Source organism: Castanea sativa, chromosome 9 (genome assembly GCF_040712315.1).
Source record: "Castanea sativa cultivar Marrone di Chiusa Pesio chromosome 9, ASM4071231v1".
Taxonomy (NCBI): domain Eukaryota; kingdom Viridiplantae; phylum Streptophyta; class Magnoliopsida; order Fagales; family Fagaceae; genus Castanea; species Castanea sativa.
The window spans coordinates 19748057-19767427 of record NC_134021.1 but is presented as its reverse complement, the minus strand read 5'-3'; the positions used below and the strand labels follow the sequence as shown (position 1 = coordinate 19767427).

The following is a 19371-nucleotide window of genomic DNA, read 5'->3' as shown; positions in this document are numbered from 1 at the left end:
AAATAAGGTGTCTACTTGGTGCATGCTGATGATGCCAAAAATAGTCAGTAAGCCACACGGTCCTCACGTGTCCTCGATGAAGAACCTGCACAACACAAAAGTTGAAGACCTTAGAAAGGGTACCGGTGGGGTACCGACCAAATACCCTCCGACGGCCAAGTTAGAGAAAATCTCTTATTCGCAACTCTAAAGTGCTAGAGCTGAGGTGAATTATGCGTACATTGGTTTATGAAGGTTTTAGGGTATTTATAGTAGTGTAGGGCCGAAATATGCGCCTTGGTGAGGAAGTACTTTCCTTCTAGGAGAATAATTTGTTGATCTTGCGTATCTCTTAGAGTTCTTTTCCTTATAGGAGTCTTCTCAACTAGGGTCAAACGTGTAGCGCAAGAATTTTCCTTATACACGTATACGTGAGGGACAAGCATGGTGTATAGCTGAAGGTTTGCTTATCCCCTTCAACTTTTCCCTCCGTCAGCTTTTCCTTCCTAAGGTCATCAGCTTACGTAGCTGTTCCAAGAGAGGTTGTCAGCTCAGAACCTTCAGCTTGATCCCGTCAGCTTTCTCCTTTCTTCCTTGATCTTGTCAGCTTGCTCCCTTCAGCCTAATGCTGTCAGATATAAGGCAACGCCGCGACGCCGTCAAAAGAAGGTGGTTTAAAGACCAGAGATGATGGGCTCGTTACTCCCGTCACCTTCTTAAGGCTTTAGGAGCTAATTGTAAAATCGCCCTCATCACATGCAATTACATGTAGGACATAATTTTTATTATATAGTATAGGATATTGTTAAAGCATGTGCTTATAAAATACCAGGGGCGGATAGAAAGGGAAGGTCGGGGGGAACTAACCTTCTCAAAAATTCTCTATGCATTAATGGTAAACTAATAATAAACGTAGTAAAAGGTTATTCGTCCCTCCTAACAAAAACAACTTTTTAGTTTTTAATAGTTACATATGTATTAGCTAACTTGTCAATAAGAGGACAATTTTACTTTCTTTTTTCTTTTCTTTTTTTTGGCTAAATAAGACAATTTTACATTCACAAAGCAGTGAACCAGTGAAACATCACTTTTATTAAATAATGGGTCCCACCTACTAGAACATTGGTTTTGCACATAACTTTGTCCGATAGGACTGGAAAATATATATATATATATATATATATATATATATATATATATATATATATATATATATATTATGATACCAAACTATAGCACCTCACCAGTCGACCTCTTATGTACAATTTTTTTTCTCTTGTTATTAATCATTTTTAGTCTTAACCTGAGTTTTTGCTATTCTTTTAAAATAAATAAAAAAAGCTTAAGTTTTTGCTAACATTTAAAAGAAAAAATGAATTAGGAATGAAAAAAGCTTAAGTCATTGTCTCCATAACATTTTAAAAGCATTCATGGCATTGAGTAACATATACAACTTCATAATAATATGTCCAGGTCAAATTCTAAATCAACTCATATCGAAATAGATTTTGCAATTGAGTAAATTAAATTTGGAATGAAAAAAATGAATTAAAGTGAAATTTTATATTAGAGTATGTATGACAATGACTTTGGTATATAGTCGTTCATTTATTTTGTTACGATTAATATTTCTTAGATTAATTTTACATTCAATCTTGATCCTCCTGACCTGAAATCCTGACTCCGTCACTGTAATATATATAATTTTTTATGAATATTTTTGTGACAACGACTAAATGACTTATTATAATTTACCCAAGTCTTTAATTAAAGATAGCCACTCAACATAAAGAGAATATAGCCACTTCTTATAAAGAAAAAATAACCACTAGTAACTAGTTGCAATTATCATTTTTAAGACTCATCTTTTATTATATAGTATACTAGTTGTTATTATAGTGGAAAGTTCAACAAAAATTATTTTTATATCATCCTTACATGTTTAATAATAAGTGTTAATAAATTAAAATTTCAAATTAGAGATTTAGTGAAAATAACTTATCTAATGATCAAACATGATTTAATCACAATTTATTAAGTATTAGGTTGCTTTATGAAAAAAGGTAGTGAGCTTCTACTTAATTTAAACCAATGAAGTTTAGCACTATTTGTAACTTTGAAAACCTCAATCATGTGAAAAAAAAAATGTACATAAGAACTTATGTGTAAATATTAGAAGAAGTTGATAAAAGTTTTTTTTATAATAAAAAATCTTTTTTTAGAAAATATTAAAAAATCATTTAACATATTGATAAATGTGGTAAAGGGTTTACCTTCTATTCATAAAACTAAAGAAAAATGATTGAGGAATTAGAAAAAAAATGTAAGATCACGGTGATGTATGTACAATACAATTTCAGATTTTATTTATATTTTGTTACTAATAGTAATAATTATTTCATTCAAGTTTCTTGCATTAATTGTAACGTTGATTTGTATCAAATGTGCCTAAAGTTCCTAAAAAGAAAATTAAATAAATAAAAATTTCCCAAAGTTATTTTCTAAACAATACAAACCAAAAAACATTGAGCTTATTGATGATACATCTTAAATAGGGATCCAGACCCTCTCCATTTCCCTTTGAAAAGGAGAGTGTCCATTTCATGGATAGGATCTTTTTGAAAACTATCAAGGGTAAAAAACGTGCCACGTCATAACTTAACCTAAACCACACTTAAACTAGAGGCTCTTTAACTCAACCGGACAAACCACAGTTTCTACTAGAAAACAACAACAACAAAAAAAACAAAACAAAACAAAACAAAACAAAAAAACATAAAACATAAAAAGTAAAAAGAGAGAGAGGGAGAGAGAGAGACACAGCCTTTTTAGGAGGGAAAAGTGAAAACCAAAGACACGTTCAAAGCTTCAAAGAACAAGTTCAAAGGTTCAGAGAACAAGTTCAAAGCACATCTCTATTTCTATCTTGCCAAAATAGAGGTATATCCATAAAACTTGTTTATGGTTATCTTATTTGATATTTGATCACTTTTTTGCATTTATATTGTTGTCTTGGTGTGTTTATATTATTGCTTTGGTGGCTGGATGCAAGTTAGAGTCTATCTGAACATTTATTTTTAATTTTTTGAGATAAAGATTGGATCTTTATAATGGCTGGATGATTCTTGGAGTCCATCTCATTTTTCTGCATTTATATTGTTGTCTTGGTGAGTTTATATTGTTGTTTTGATGGCTAGATGCAAGTTAGAGTCTATCTAAACTTTTATTTTTAATTTTTTGAGATAAATATTGAATCTTTATAATGGTTGGATGATTCTTGGAGTATCTTTTTTTTATTTTTTTCGATAAAGATCGAATTTTTTTTTTTTGAGATAAAGATTGAATCTTTATTAGTATATGGCATATTTGATTGCCTGGTCTATCCGCACCAATGGTCCTTGTTCTGCCTGGTCTATTTTCCATTTGATTGCTGACATTCAAGACTTGGCTATGTCTTTTGTTTCTTGCAATTTTAGTTGGATTAGTAGATGCCGTAACTCTACTGCTCATTCAGCAGCCAAATATAGTATACTATTATTGTTGCTAAACAAGTACAATTTTTACATAAAATATATGCACATGACATCATGGCACAAAAGAAAACTAAGGATATCACTTCTGGAAATATTACTAATTTTACACAACTTTTATTGGTAAAGATATTTACAATTATATATTTTACTTTGATATTAATAATAGTTTAGATGCATGATTTGATAATTTTAATGCTAAGCTTGTGATATGTGTAATGAGTAATTGGTTTTTTTGTAGTCGGCTTCTACAAGTTTGCATCACATCAGGGAGGCTCATTAGCAAGTGTTGCATTAGCATCACATTTAGAGATTATATCAAGTGTCGTAGGCTCCAACGACAAAATTGATGGTGCAGAAGGTCTCTTAACTCAAGGACGTGTTGCAAGTGGAGGTCCTTTGACTCAAGAAAGTGTTACAAGTGGATGGAATAAGATGGTTCATAAAGTCAAGCCATTTTTCTAGTTTAGAATCATGTTTTATAATCTATGTCACATGTTGAGATTAAGTGCTCTTGTTTTGTAATTTTCCTAGTTTAGGACCTCAATCACATCTGGTCACATTCAAATGTTCAGATTTTTTATTATTTGGAAACAATACTTTCCAAAAGAACATTTCCTTTTGTTACCAAAGAGCATATCTTTGTTTATATCTTGCCAAAACAGAGGTACAAGTTTTGACCAAGTGTTCTAGTTTTGTAATTTTCTTACTTTAAGATTGAAGTTATGATGATCCATAAATTTCCTTTTGTTGCCAACTGGCAATGATCTGCATGTCTGATGTATCTCTGCATGGTGTTAATTTCTACATAATTATTTGTTGCTGCAAAAATCGTTATGCTTTTCTGCATAATTACTGTCTCTACAAGTTGTACATTTTGCAGATTGTAATTTTTGCATAATTACTGTTTCTGCATATTTAGGTCCGGTATTGCACATTCTGTAGCAGATTGTCCTGTTTTGTTTTAAAGGTTTCAGATGTATTGTTTGTGTTTCTACATAGTTGTTGTTTTCTACATAGTTGTTGTTTTCTACATAGTTGTTGTTTTCTGCAGAAGGTTTCGAATGTATTAGGAGTGGATCAGTTTCCCTCTTTGTTGTAGATAGTGTTTAGTTTTTGTCTAGGTAGGAGTCGTTGTTTTTATATATGAGTGTTACTGTTTGGGGAAAAAATTATATAAATAAGCCAAGCTTTTAGCGTATGTTTCTAAGGCAAGTACCTAATGTCATCAGTGAATATAAAGTATTTTACGATAAATCAATCTAGTTGCCATTGCACTATTTAAAATTTGAATTTGTGAATCAAATTTGAAATCCAAACGATGTTGCTTCTATGGAGTTAACATGTGCAAAGCAGTTTAAGGCCAAAATGCAAATCACTTGGTTTTTGGTTAAATGCAAATTCATGTGAACTCTGTGTACTTGCATTGCAAATTGGTAAGGGAGCCAATTAATCACTTTCTTTTACATTGCTCAGCTAACGATGCTAATCTATGTACTTGGGTTGCACCCCTATGAGTTACTTGGCGTTACAATCAAAATTCAATCCAACAGAGTAGACAATACGAGAATTTAATAAAAAAAATGAACAAATTTTATTAAAATATACACTTTGATCACATAACAAGAATTCCATTGAAATAAACACTTTGATTATATGATTATAATAACATGAAACTTCTACAATTGGTGTGCTTATTGCTTGACTATACATTCCACCTCTTGCTTCTTGATTATACATTCCATCCAGAGTCTACAATTTTCAATCTTAGCTTGATCACTTTGAATTGCCTCGTGTTAAACAACTTGCCCCATCTCTTAGTATGAATGTATGATGCTTCTTTGTTATGTAAGTTCTTTTGGTATCAAAGCTTTGGGATGTATCATAGCTCCAAAGGCCCTTCCAAATTACTAATAATTAGGATCAATGAAACCTACAAGCAATATTAACAAATCTCAATCCTTCAAAATTATAGAGAAACCAATAACAAAACTTGTCCAAAAAATTATGCAAACTTTCCGAATGGATAACCAAAAGGCCAATACAAAAACCAATCTACAAAAAGAGAGGCACAAAAAAACAATCATAAAATTCAATTATTCTTCCTATAAGAGCTTTAAAGTTCAAATACCAACCACAAATGGGTTCTCGTCAGTTCAACTTTTTGAAAATCGAAAATTCATCTGCCTCACCCTAAAAGCTAGTGCATTTCAGCAGCTAGCAGCCAGTAAACAAAAATCTAGCCATAGGCTGAATGTTTTCTTTTACCGTTCATCATCAAAATACAATTATGTGCATTCCATTCCTACAAAGGACAATTTACACTTACCCAATCCTGCAATCAATGGCATGACAGGGAAAACAAAGAGACATTTACAATACATTCCCTAAAACCTTTCATAATAAAGTGAACAATTAAAAATAAAATCAAAATCCATGCAAAAGCACAAAAATTTACATAACAGTGAGACCAAAAAACAATACCCACAAACCAAAAAAATGGAACCAAACATTCTAATAACTGCAGCATAAAACACACACACACAGATAATATATATATATATATATATATATATATATAAGCGTATAAACTAATCCCAATTCAAAAGAAAATCAAAAGCCCCAAGAAAGTACTATCACAAAGCAAAACAAAGCAACAAAAGGCATACAAACATAGATAAATTAGTTGATATTTTTCTGGCGGATGAAGTTGGAGAAAATCTTCTGCTTATAGTGTTTGGGTAAAAGCTTAGAGCATAAAAGCTTGATCAAATCGTAGCCTTGGCAAAAGTGGTAGTGGTGGCACCGTGACGGCGGGGCGAGATAGAAAGCCGAACCTTGGAGAAGAGAGAGAAAGAGAGTTTGAAATATTCATATGAAAATCTTCTGCTTATAGTGTTTAGGTAAAAGCTTGGAGCATAAAAGCTTGATCAAATCATAGCCTTGGCGCAGGTTGTAGTGGTGGCACTGTGACGATGGGGCGAGAGAGAAAGTCGACACCAAAAGATATGTTGGGGAGATATGTTGGACGAGGAGATATGCTGGGGTCGAGGAGATATGTTAGGGTCGATAACACCAAAAGAACTCTTCAAGAGTCAGCTGATGGTTCCCGCCACTTAAACGACCCCACAAAATCTCAGCCCCAATGAATATTCTCCAAGCATTGAGGGCAATTTGGCTGACGGATAAACCCAAGAAATTAGCTAACCTATGATGGAGTGCCGTTAGTGGCAGTCTCAAACCTGCCATGAACATTGCATCATACATGCCAACGTCCGCGGTCATCCCTGAATAGCATTTCTCACCTTCCCTAGAGAGACGAATTGGTATGTCTTATGGGATTTGGTAATGGTCGCGTAAAGTGCTGGAGACCTTGTTGGACATCGTTGGCATAAAGTCATTGACGGTCCACGATTTAGGAAGGATGAAAGGACGGTCGTCACCGAGGCCTCTCGAAGTACTCTCTAAGGCCTCCTCATCACCGTCGTTTTCATCCCCGTCAACGTCTTCATCCCCATCACTCTCTCTCTCCTCTCCTTGCTCGTCAACGTCTTCATCCCCGTCATTCACTCTTTCCTCTTCCCTTTCATCACTCTCGTCTTTGCCCTCACTTACTACTTCCTCATCTTCTCCTCTACAACTTCCTACTTCCTCGTCAGAAGATTGGGCTGACGTTTCCCTCTCTAACGACTAGGAGAAGCCCTCCTCGGGCTCACGACCTGATTGGAAGACCTCGTCGTAACTCGCTCCCTCGCAGAGCGACGATTGTTCACTCATTGCCTCTCTAGACATCTGACTACCTACAAACAACGGATTCATTCTAAGAACTTAAGTTGACGACCTCACTACGGAAGTTTACTAACTAGGAAAATGAAAAGAAAATGTAATAATAAAAAGGATATCATAAAAGGAAAGAGAACTTACAAGTAAGCGATTCCTCGATAAAGGACACTCCTAGAAAGATGACGGCGCGGAAGGTGACGAGATCGGAAGACTGACGGAGGAAAGGAGTTCAGGAGGCGATAGGCTCTTTCTCTCAAGATCAGTGAAGGACAAAATGTTGAAAATGAAGGAAGAACCCAGATACATATAGGCAGGGGTTGCATGAAAGATGAAGCGACATGCTCGTCCAAACGCGAAATCAATCAGCTTGCGCCACGTGCTCAAGCATTTAATAAGGGCGGCTCGAGGCACCATGCATGAATGACCTTTCGACGATGTTAACTCCACAACCCGTCAGCTAAAGCTGACGAGGCCATGGAGTAGGGGGCAGCTTATAAGGATAATTTTGTGATTAACCCATAACGAAACAAAAGGCGACGAACATAACAAGGCTATTGGCATTACTTATGACAGGTGAAAGTAGCGTAAGGTCTACAGCTTTATCCCATAGCTGACGATTGTACGTTGGGCGACGAAATGAAAAGCTGAAGACAGCGAGCTAAAGACAGCAAGCTGAAGGGGATATATGAATCTTTGTCGAATCTGACGTGGCCTTACTTGATCTCCACGCATACATATATATATAAGGAAACATCTTGCACCCCATGCTTAACCCTAATCAAGAAGACTCCTACAAGGAAAGAACTCTAGGAGATATGTAAATCCAAGAGGTTCTCTTCTATAAGGAAAGAACTTCTTGTCCAAGGCATGAATTTCGGCCCTACACTACTATAAATACCCCAAACCCTCACAAATTAAGGTATGCATAATTCACTACAACCCTGGCATTCTAGAGTTGTGAACAAGAGATTTCTCTAACTTGACTGTCAGGGGGTATTTGGCTGATACCACGCCGACACTCCTCTTAAGGTCTTCAGCTTTTGTGTTGTGCAAGTTCTCTAACAGGACCGTGTGACTTACTGACGATTTTTGGCATCATCACCTAGAAAATCAACTTCCAAAATACCCAGAAAATTAGTTTCCAAAATACCTAGAAGGGGTGAGAAGTGTTTTAGGCCGATGGAGAGGGTGAGAAGTGTTGTAGGCTGACGGAGCTTGGTGGTCAGCCATGGAGCACGGGCTTGAGAGCATATCAGAGACATGGAGCACGGGTTTGAGAGCATATCAGAGAGAGGGAGAAGGTTCTAGTCTTCTACAGAGGGACGGAGAGACAGCTTTTGGATTTTGAGAGAGAGAGAGAGAGAGAGAGAGAGAGAGAGAGGGACCGAATAAAAAATGAATAAATAATAAATAATATTTAAATAAAGTGATTAAAAAATAGAAGTTTTGATGTGGGGTGAATTGTAAAGTGATGTGTCAAATGCTATAAAGTTAAATTTTGAGATGATAAATGCTAAAATTTTTAAAACCTTGATGGGAATGCTCTTATTAAGTCATTTCAAATGCTAATCAAATAAAAAATTCATAAAAATAAATGCTTATCAAATAGTACCAATGAATAAGTAGGCTCTTAACTCATTCAAATCAGCATTAGCTATATGATAGCAAATGCTAATCAAATAGTAGTACCAAAGTCAAAAAGCAACAAGAGACACTTGCAGTCACATCCACCAGAGAGATCGAACTCAAATGGTTTTAAGAGATCTAACAAAAAATTTAAATTTAAATTTTTAAAAAAAAAATCATCAAAGCATACAGTTCAATTACTAGACCAAAGATTGCGTGAGGGAGACAAAAGTCTCAAAACTAAGGCCTACTTTTCCTTTTCATTTTTTAATTTAAAATTTTATTAATGACAACTCAAGCTTAACAACATTTTTGTGTGAGCAATTAGTCCTAGACTTAAATTTCTTTCCAAATGGGTCAATCATCCGCATAGTAAATGTTTTATAGCACGAGGTTCATAATTATATTTCTTACTTTCCTTATTATTAGGTACTCTTAAAATAAAATGATAATGTACGTCCCTCTTTCACATAAATAATAGATTGCATTAAGAATAAAATTAGCGATTTTAGTATTATGTAAGAAAGATAAACAAGTATCACGTATTCACTTGTACTTTCTAAGACTATTTTTTGATTACTTATCTTTTACACATTGATATATATATATATATATTTTACTTGTTATTATGCCTTTTAATTCCTGTATCATTTGTATAAAGCTCAAAAGAATCAACTAGTTAACAGAATGATAAGTTGGGATAAATTATCTAAAAATATTATCCACTGCAACAATAATAATATATTTAAATTGTCTCAAAAAAAAATATTTAAATATATATATCTACCCTGCAACTGTAATTACGTATACGTTAGGGTAAATGTAATGTCAAAGTTAACTAAATAATTGACTGACACGTTATTTGTTAAATTTATAAAGTTTAAAACACAGAATGTACAGCTGGAATAGCTCAGTTGGTTAGAGCGTGTGGCTGTTAACCACAAGGTCGGAGGTTCAAGCCCTCCTTCTAGCGCTGAAAATCTATTATATTTTTGGCCTTGTTTTCTTTTTTTTTTTTTTTTTTTTTTTTTTGAACCGTTCCAGAGTTCTTATGTTATTTTTTCAACCTTTGGGCAGAAAACCAATGAAATATATATTATTCTTTAGCATTCCCAGCATTCATATGTTATTTTTCTGTCATTTGAAGACCAATAATTTCGTACAGGCTAATACATTAAATTCATTTTCCTCAACAAAAAAAAAAAAAAAATTGGCCTTGTGTTCTAGAGTTCTTATGTTATTTTTTCTACCTTTGGGCAGAAAACCAATGAAATATATATTATTCTTTACCACTCCTAACATTCATATGTTATTTTTCTTCCATTTCAAGACCAATAATTTCGTACAGGCTACTACATTAAATTCATTTTCCTCAACAAAAAAAAAAAAACCATTTTGCAATCATATAATAATAAATAAATAAATAAAATCATAAAGGTAAATTTTCAAATGAGGCAATTTATTCTAGGTTAGTGAATTTACTTATAATTAACGTTTTTAACCCATTTTACAAGAAATGAGTTTTTTTTTTAATAAGAGATGTATAATCTCTATCTTAAAACTCTAAACTTTTGACAAAAGGATATAAAATATTTCATGATAAAAAAAATTAATGAATGAATAATGACAAAATAACCATCAATGTAAAAGTTAATATAAATTGAATAATTTTTTTTTTAATTTGATAAATTATTAAACCCCTAAATGTATTGCTGGAATAGCTCAGTGGGTTGGAGCATGTGACCCTTAACCACAAGGTAGAAGGTTCAAGCCCTCCTTCTAGTGTTTAAGTTTATAATTAACCTTTTTCAAGTTTTAACCCATTTTACACGCAAGGGTTTTTGTTTTAAAATATAAAATTTTTATAATTTCTATCTTATTAAAAATAAATAAATAAAAACTATTGAAGATGGTAACAACATTTTTGGCCTTGTGTTGTAGAGTTTTTATGTTATTTTTTCTACCTTTGAGTAGAAACCCAATGAAATATATATTATTCTTTAGCACTCCGAACATTCATATGTTATTTTTCTGCCATTTCAGGACCAATAATTTTGTATAGACTAAGACATTGAATTCATTTTCCTCAAAAAAAAAAAAAAAATCATTTTGCAATCATATAATAATAAATAAATAAAAATCATAAAGGTAAATTTTCAAATGAGACAATTTATTATAGGGTAGTGAATTTACTTATAATTAACCTTTTTAACCCATTTTACATGAAAGGGTTTTTTTTTTTTTAATAAAAGATGTATAATCTCTATCTTAAAACTCTAAACTTTTGACAAAATAATATAAAATATTTCATGATAAAAAAATTAATGAATGAATAATAATGGAATAACCATCAATTTCAAAGTTATTAAAAATTGAATAACTTATTTTTTAATTTAATAAATTATTATACCCCTAAATGTATTGCTGGAATAGCTCAGTTGGTTAGAGCGTGTGGCTGTTAACCACAAGGTCGGAGGTTCAAGCCCTCCTTCTAGCGTTTTAGTTTATAATTAACTTTTTTCAAGTTTTAGCCCATTTTACACGCAAGGGTTTTTGTTTTAAAGTATACTAGCCTCATCACACGCGCTTTGCGCGTGTGATGAGGGTTTTTTTTTTTTTTTTGTGGTCAATTTTGCATTTTAACCAACAATATAATATAATATTTTTTGAGAAAGAACAATATAATATAATTTAAACACTTCATTTTTTTTTTTGAGAAACTATAAACACTTCATTTATATATGTTAAAAAATTACTAACAAAGCAACTTACCTTATAAAAATAAAATTTTGGTTGGTGTTTTGTCGTGGGAGGTTGTCTTCTTCACTTTCTCCCGCCCAACATTAGAGATAAAACTCTCACCAAAAAAAGAAAATACAATGTAAAGAACAATGATATTGCCTATTGATAAAGAGATACAAATTTTAAACATGCATAAATAAGAGTGACTGAAAATAATATTAGGAGAACAAAAAAAAACAAATTGCAAAGTACACCACTAAAATTTAGAGTGTACAATTTAAACTCCCCACAAATTTAAGGTGTAGTTTGCAATTTAGCCCAAAAAAATTGTGATAATGATAACATTCATCACACACGCAAAGCGCATGTGATGAGGGTTTTTTTTAGTGGTCCTATTTTGGAGAAAAAAAAAAGCTTTTTTAAACAAAAAATTATATATATATATATATATATATATATATTGATGATGCGAAGAAAATCAGTAGGCTGGATGCTTCGAACTTGAAAGGACCACTTGCTCTCTCGATGGCCTGAAAAAGAAAGAAAAACGATCAAAGGTGACTGGAGTTGCCGGCCAAGAACCCTCCGATGGCAAAGTTAGTTTTCTCTCTATATTTTTGGAGTTCCAACTTTTTGGGAGAAGTAAAAACGTACCTTTGTTTGGTCTGAATGGGCGTTTATATAGCGTCCTAAAGACAGTTATCAAACTTGTAACCTCCCCTGGATTCGAGGAGGTGTGAGGGTTCAGAGATAACTTCCAAAACTGCTCAAGAGTTATATACTTCTTATATAACGATCACTAGAAGTTATACGTGTAATAAGGAGTTATAATACACACTCGGGAATTTTCCTAAGTGTGACAGCCTCGTCCGAGGATCTTCCTATCGAGCGTACCTAGCTTAGGAATAAGGGTCGTTCCTCCTATGAACGGATTTTGTTCAGGACGAGCTTTGCGACTCTCTAGGACGAGGCGATTTGTTCCCTGATCATACGAACCTTGTCCAAGCCTCTTCCTTCATGGACGAGGTAGTTATTAGTGAGGTTTCCGGGGTCCTTGCTTCGCTGGCTTTGTCCTGGACGACGTCAGGGTTGGTACTTTATCATACCCTATTAGTTGCCCCCTCGTCCAAAGGTCGTCTAGAGCTCCTGGTCTTTGGACACGTGTTTCCTTGTTCATGATCATGAATTACCCCAGGTGTCATGATCTTGATGGTTGAGTTCCATTGGTTTCAAATTGTGCCACGCGTCATGACTTTATTGGTTAACCGTCGCGTTGATTCGTGTTTTCGAGGAAGTTGCCACGTGGCTCTTCCTGATTGATCACGTCGTTCCAGGTTCCATTTTTCAACGCCTATAAATAGTAGATTTCCTCTCATACCCTCTGCATTTTTCAAATTTTCTTGTTTGACATTCCTCGTCCATCGCCTCGTCTAGAAGTATTCCAGCGTCCCTAGTTTCTCTTCATCTAGAGCCAGGTATTTTCTTTACACTCGTCTTTAGGTTTCCTTTAAATTTCCACAATGTCTGAAGTTTTTTCTTCGTCTAGTAATAGCGTTGACAAAGAGATAGACAAATACCACAACTCAACTAGTTACAGTGGCTCTAGTAGTAACAGTAGTAGTAGTGGGGGTAACACCACAGACGAGTATGTTTCTGGGGTTCCTGGGGTTCCCTTGGAAGTCTTTCAAGAGGAATTTAGGACGAGAGCGGCGTCTGGGTCTGGGGCAGGTCCCTTCAATGCTCCCCCGTCCACCCCTAAGAACGAGGTTGAGACCATTTATAGCTATGTTGTGGGGGTTCCTTCTAAGACGGACGAGAAGAAGTTAGCATCTCTTAGGAGCTGGTATCATATTCCAAATGAGCTAAACCCTAGGTTGGCCGTCTGTGATGAGTGGTGTTGCCAACCTCATTTTGGCATAGGAATTTATGAGGCCTATCTTCTAGGAGGTCTTAGGTTGCCTCTCAATGCATTTGCTAGGGAGTTGCTCACTAGATTGGATTTAGGGTTGTGTCAGTTCAATCCCAATGAATGGAAATTCATCGTTTCTATGCAAATTTTGTGGAGAGAGGTTTTTGAAGGGGATTGTCCCCTTACCGTGGACGAATTCCTTTTCTGCTACAAACCCTCTGAAATTAGCCAATTCCATGGCTTTTATCAATTTACAGCCAGAAGAAGAGATTGTAGGATAATAAAATCGTTGGTCACATCAGATAGGAATTGGAAGACGGAGTTTTTCTTCGTCTCTGGTTTTTGGGCAGGACATCCATTTGCCCCATATACAGGAGAGTTAGGGAACCTTCGTCTTAAAGGTATGCTTATTACTATTAGTGTTACCTTTATCACACGTCGTTCTATACTAATTAAGCTCCTCGTCCTTACTGCAGGTGTTAGAAGGCCGTCCTTGAACAAGTTTTATTTGGGACGTGTTCAAACAACTCATCTTCACCCAGAAAGGGACTTCCATTCCTTGGTTACCCTTCAACGCCTTGCTACTTGGGGACTTGGCCCTGAGCCCTCTCCTGAAGCCACAGCTCACGAAATTACAGTCCGTAGACGTAAGTTTTTGCCCTGAAAGATTTCTTCGTCATTTCGTTCGTTTCACCATTACCACCATCATATATATATTTTGAATGATGCTAACCACTTTATTTGCAGGAATGACTACTATGAAAGAGAACAAGGGCAAGGAAGTTGTGGACGAGGCAAGCAAGCAAGACGTTGAAACTCAGGCTCATCCTGCTGTAGGTGATAAGAGAAGCCTGTCAAAAACTGTTAATCTTGAGAATCTCCCCAGCCGTCTGAAGGAGAAGAGAGCGAAGCACAAGAGGTCGTCCAAGTTTGGGGTCGTCACTCCTGATGTCCCTATTCCTCCTCCATCTCAGTCGCCGTCCATCTAGATCCTGGACGTAGAGTCGTCTGAGCCTACCTATACCCCTCCGTCCAAAACTAATGCTCCTACCTCGTCCCAGCCTCCTTTGAAAGTTGCTTCAAACATCATCAAGAATGAGGACTTGGCTTGGGAGAGGTTTGAGAAGGCAGTTTCTGGTGAGGATGTGGTTGCGTACTACAACATGTCCTTGAGAGAGTTTGAACACTCAGGTGTCCACGACCTTTTCAAGGTAATTAATATAAACTTTTCTCCATTCTTTTTCCTTTCGTCCATGTCTTCCTCTTCATACACTTTATTTATTTGCTTTATACGAAAATTCGTAATCACTTGTGTAGGCTATGTCGAAGTTCATAGCCGCGTCTAGACAGGCTACTAAGCTGGATAAGATGAGGATTTTATTGGAGAGAAGGATACAGGAAGTCAGGGACGACTGTAAAAGCTGGGCTGAAACAGCAGCCAAGGCTAAGGAGGAAACCAAGGGTTTGCTGAACCTCGTCGAAGAGCTGAAAGCTGATATAGTAGAGAAAGACATTCGTCTTGATTACTTTCAGAAGAAGACCGACGAGTTGAGCAATTCTCTTGAGAAGGCCAAGGAAAATGCCATAGAGGAGTTTAGGACCTCAAAGCAATTAATTGACCTGTTAGACGCCAACTATGCAGCCGGATTCGAAGATTTTCGCATGGAGGCAAAGGAAAAGTTTCTCGAGGTTGATTTTAGCTCCATTATGCTTCAATTAGGGGGTGCTGCTAGTTCTTTTCTTCAGACAAGTTCTGAAGATATCAACATTGAAGATGATGCCTCGACTAAGCTTGCTCAGGACGACCCCAATGCCGATGCCCCTACTGCCTAAAGACGATATTTTGACTATTTGTTCAAAGTGTTTGTTTTGTTTCTTTGTTTTGGTCCACTATTTTTAGGACCTTTTTTCAGATGTATTTGAATACAATTATCTCGTCCAAAGTTTTCTGGACGAGTTTATTAACAATTGCCTCTTAAGGCTTACTTTGTAGGGGTTTTTGGACGTTGGTCGTCAACCCTTGTTTTAAACTTTGATGAATGCATACTTTTATCCAGTATTGACTTTTATTGTTTGGACGAGTTTATATTGTTTGGACGAGTTTATGCTCTATTTTTACCATTAGATGTGGGCTTTTAAACAGTGAGCATTGTGTTGTATGGTTGTCCATGCATTTTTCTTATGGACGACCCACCTATGCATGGACGTCTTTGTTAGCCATTTTAATTTTTCTAAGTATAACTCGTCTCAGAAATGACAATGATGATCATGCGTCCTTTTCCTCGTCCATGGCTAAACAGTTGGCATTTGACTTTCGTTCAGACGTTTGTATTGTTTACCTCGTCCTAGAGCATCTGAGTGTCTTGGCCATATGCTCGTCCATGGACAAATTTCACTGTATGCCTTTTTTTCTCATCTGTGGACGAGCATGCCTTATCTTATTTTCCCTTTGCTTTATCCTCGTCTCGAGAAAAGCTTATGAATGTCACATCCCTGCGTCCAGGGATTTTCATTCATTTTAGGTTTTTGCCTCCCTTGTGGGTATTATTATGGAAATTAGATTTATGCATTAAATACATTAGAAATCCAAACCATATTATTATATGAACATTGTCCACAAGTATGGCACACGTTTATAAGCTAGTGTCTTATTAAAATACTTAAGAAAATACATAACCTCGTCTTTCACAAGCTGGTCTGTAGGTGGTGCAAAAGTTTAAGAACTAGTGTACTTTTTATTCTTAATACACACCATAGTAGTAGTAAGAACACAACAGTAAATATAAGTGAACATGTAGATCATAGCTGTAACTTCGTCATTGATTTCCCTCGTCCCTACTTATCACTGATAGTACCTCCTCAGGTGCTCCACATTCCAGGGATGCTCTAACTTCCGTCCGTCCAGAGCTTCCAAGTAGTAAGACCCCTGCCTTTTGCAATTAATTACCCTATAGGGTCCTTCCCAATTGGGTCCCAATTTTCCATGAGCTGGGTTCCTGGTTGCTAAGGAGACTCTTTTGAGAACAAGGTCCTCAACACTGAATCGTCTAGGTTTCACCATGGCATCATGCTGCCTAGCCATAAGATTCTTGTATCTTGCTGTCCTTTACTCCGCATCCATTCTTACCTCATCAATAAGATCGAGGTCAAGACGAAGTTGTTCCCTATTCTCTCTCTCCTGATACTTCATCACTCGATGATTAGCCATATGAACTTCTGCCGGTATGACGACTTCACTTCCATAGGCTAGCTTAAAGGGGGTCTCTCTTGTCGGAGTTCGTACAGTCATCTTGTAGGCCCAAAGAACACCTGGTAACTCGTCTGGCCATATCCCTTTTGCCCCCTCGAGCCGAGTCTTGATGATTTTCAGTAGGGATCGGTTTGCTACTTCTGCTTGTCCATTTGCCTGTGGATGGGAGGGTGAGGAATAGTGATTCTTGATTCCAAAATGTTTGCAAAAGTCCCTAAAGGGTGTGTTGTCAAACTGACGTCCGTTATCCGATACTAGGACCCTGGGTACTCCGAACCTACATAGAATATTCTTCCATGCAAAATTTTTAACATTTTGCTGAGTGATTGTTGCAAGAGGTTTGGCCTCTACCCACTTGGTAAAGTAATCAATCCCTATTACCAAAAACTTCATTTCTGGTTCCCATAGGGAAGGGACCTAGGATATCCAATCCCCACTCTGCAAAGAGCCATGGGGCCATCATTGGGGTTTGGTACTCTGACGGCTGTCTAGGGACATTGCTATAGCGCTGACATTGGTCACATACCTTGACATAGGCCTTAGCATCTGCCTGCATTGTAGGCCAATAGTAGCCTGCACAGACAACCTTATGGAATAGTGATCTCACTCCTGAATGATTTCCACATGCTCCTGAATGAACTTCCTTCAAAACATAGTTTGACTCGTCCGGAGCCAAGCACCTTAGGTAAGGTTGGGAAAAACCTTGCTTGTACAACACTTCGTTTATGAGGACGTATTTGGCTGCCCTGACCCTCAACTTCCTAGTTTCGTCCTTGTCTTCTGGAAGCGTTCCATCTTTAAGATAGACTACTATTGGACTCATCCAATTTTCTCCCCCTCCTATCTGCTGTATGTCCAGAAAGTCTATGCTCGGCATATATTGGACGTTGTCGTACTCGTTCGTAACTCCTCCTGCCGAAGCGGCTTTCGCCAAGGCATTTGCTTCCATATTTTCCTCCCTGGGGAGTTGAACAAAACTTACTGCTGAAAACTTTCGTGCAAGTCGTTTCACTTTGCTGAGGTATTTCTTCATCCGATCTTCCTTGGTATCACACATTCCATTTACTTGGTTGATGACTAGCTGAGAATCTCCTTTGATTATTATCGACTCCGCCCCTAAGGACTTAGCCAATTCCAATCCTTTGAGTAGAGCTTTGTACTCAGCCTCGTTGTTGGTGGTTTGATACTGTAGACGGGCCGCGTACTCCAGTTTGTCACCCTCTAGAGACTTTAGTATGACTCCAATCCCTCCTGCATATAGTGTGGACAATCCGTCTACATTAATAACCCACCTTTCAACTCCTTCGTCTTTGTCCAGCTCATCCTAGCTGGGGGTGAACTCTGTAATGAAATCTGCTAATGCCTGCGCCTTTATCGCACTCCTTGGAAGGTATCTGATGTCAAACTCGCTAAGTTCCACAGCCCACTGTATTAATCGTCCAGCGGCTTCCAACTTGTTCATTGCCTTCTTTATGGGATGATCTGTTAGGACGTTGATAATATGAGCTTGGAAATAATGTCTCAGCTTCCTGGAAGCCGTAATCAAGGCAAAAGCTAGCTTCTCCATCATCGGGTATCGTCCTTCTGCTCCTCTTATCGCACGACTTGTGTAATAAACCGGTTTCTAGATTCTCCCTTCTTCTCTGACCAACGCCAAGCTTATTGCGTGTGGGGACACCGCCAAGTACAAATACAGCTCTTCTCCAGGTACAAACGGACTCAGCAACGGTGCTGTCATGAAATATGTCTTCAAGTCTTAGAAAGCCTTTTGACATAAGTCTGTCCACTCAAATGCCTTTCTGAGGACTTTAAAGAATGGCAAACACTTGTCAGTAGCTTTCGACACAAACCTGTTAAGGGCGGCAACTCGTCCGGTAAGAGACTGGACTTCCTTGATATTTTTCGATGGTTCCATATTCAGTATCGCCTGAATTTTGTCCGGATTTGCTTTAATTCCTCTGTGTGAAACCATGAACCCCAAAACTTCCCTGACGAAACTTTGAAAGCACACTTGCTTGGATTTAATTTCATGTTATACCGCTAAAGTGTATTAAAAGTCTCTTGAAGGTCGTCCAGATGATTTCCCTCGTCCAGGCTCTTTACCAGCATATCATCTACATAAATCTCCACATTTCGCCCAATTTGAGGATGGAACATGTGGTTAACCAGTTTTTGGTAAGTCGCCCCTGCGTTCTTCAAACCAAAAGGCATTACTTTGTAGCAATACAACCCTTGGCTTGTAATGAATGAGGTCTTTTCTTGATCCACTTCATTTATCTTTATCTGGTTGTAGCCTGAGAAGGCGTCTATGAAGCTCAGCACCCTATGACTTGCCGTCGAGTCCACCAGCTGGTCAATGCGTGGCAATGGGTAACTATCCTTGGGGCAAGCTTTGTTTAAGTCAGTAAAGTCCACGCACATTCGCCACTTGCCGTTTGCTTTCTTCACCATGACTACGTTCGCCAACCAATCTGGATAATAAACTTCTCGGATGAACTCCGCGGTAACCAACTTCTGGACTTCTTCCTTGATGGCATTGTCTCGCTTAGGAG

The 19371-nt window shown here is 36.8% G+C and overlaps 2 non-coding genes across 2 annotated transcripts; both read left to right on the top strand.

The window, feature by feature from the left end:
* The first annotated feature begins 9817 nt into the window (after positions 1 to 9817).
* Positions 9818 to 9891, top strand: TRNAN-GUU (transfer RNA asparagine (anticodon GUU)). The gene has a single exon. It is a non-coding gene; the product is annotated as a tRNA-Asn (tRNA).
* Positions 9892 to 11341: 1450 nt separating this feature from the next.
* On the top strand, positions 11342 to 11415 carry TRNAN-GUU (transfer RNA asparagine (anticodon GUU)). Its single transcript has one exon. It is a non-coding gene; the product is annotated as a tRNA-Asn (tRNA).
* The last annotated feature ends 7956 nt before the right edge of the window (positions 11416 to 19371 follow it).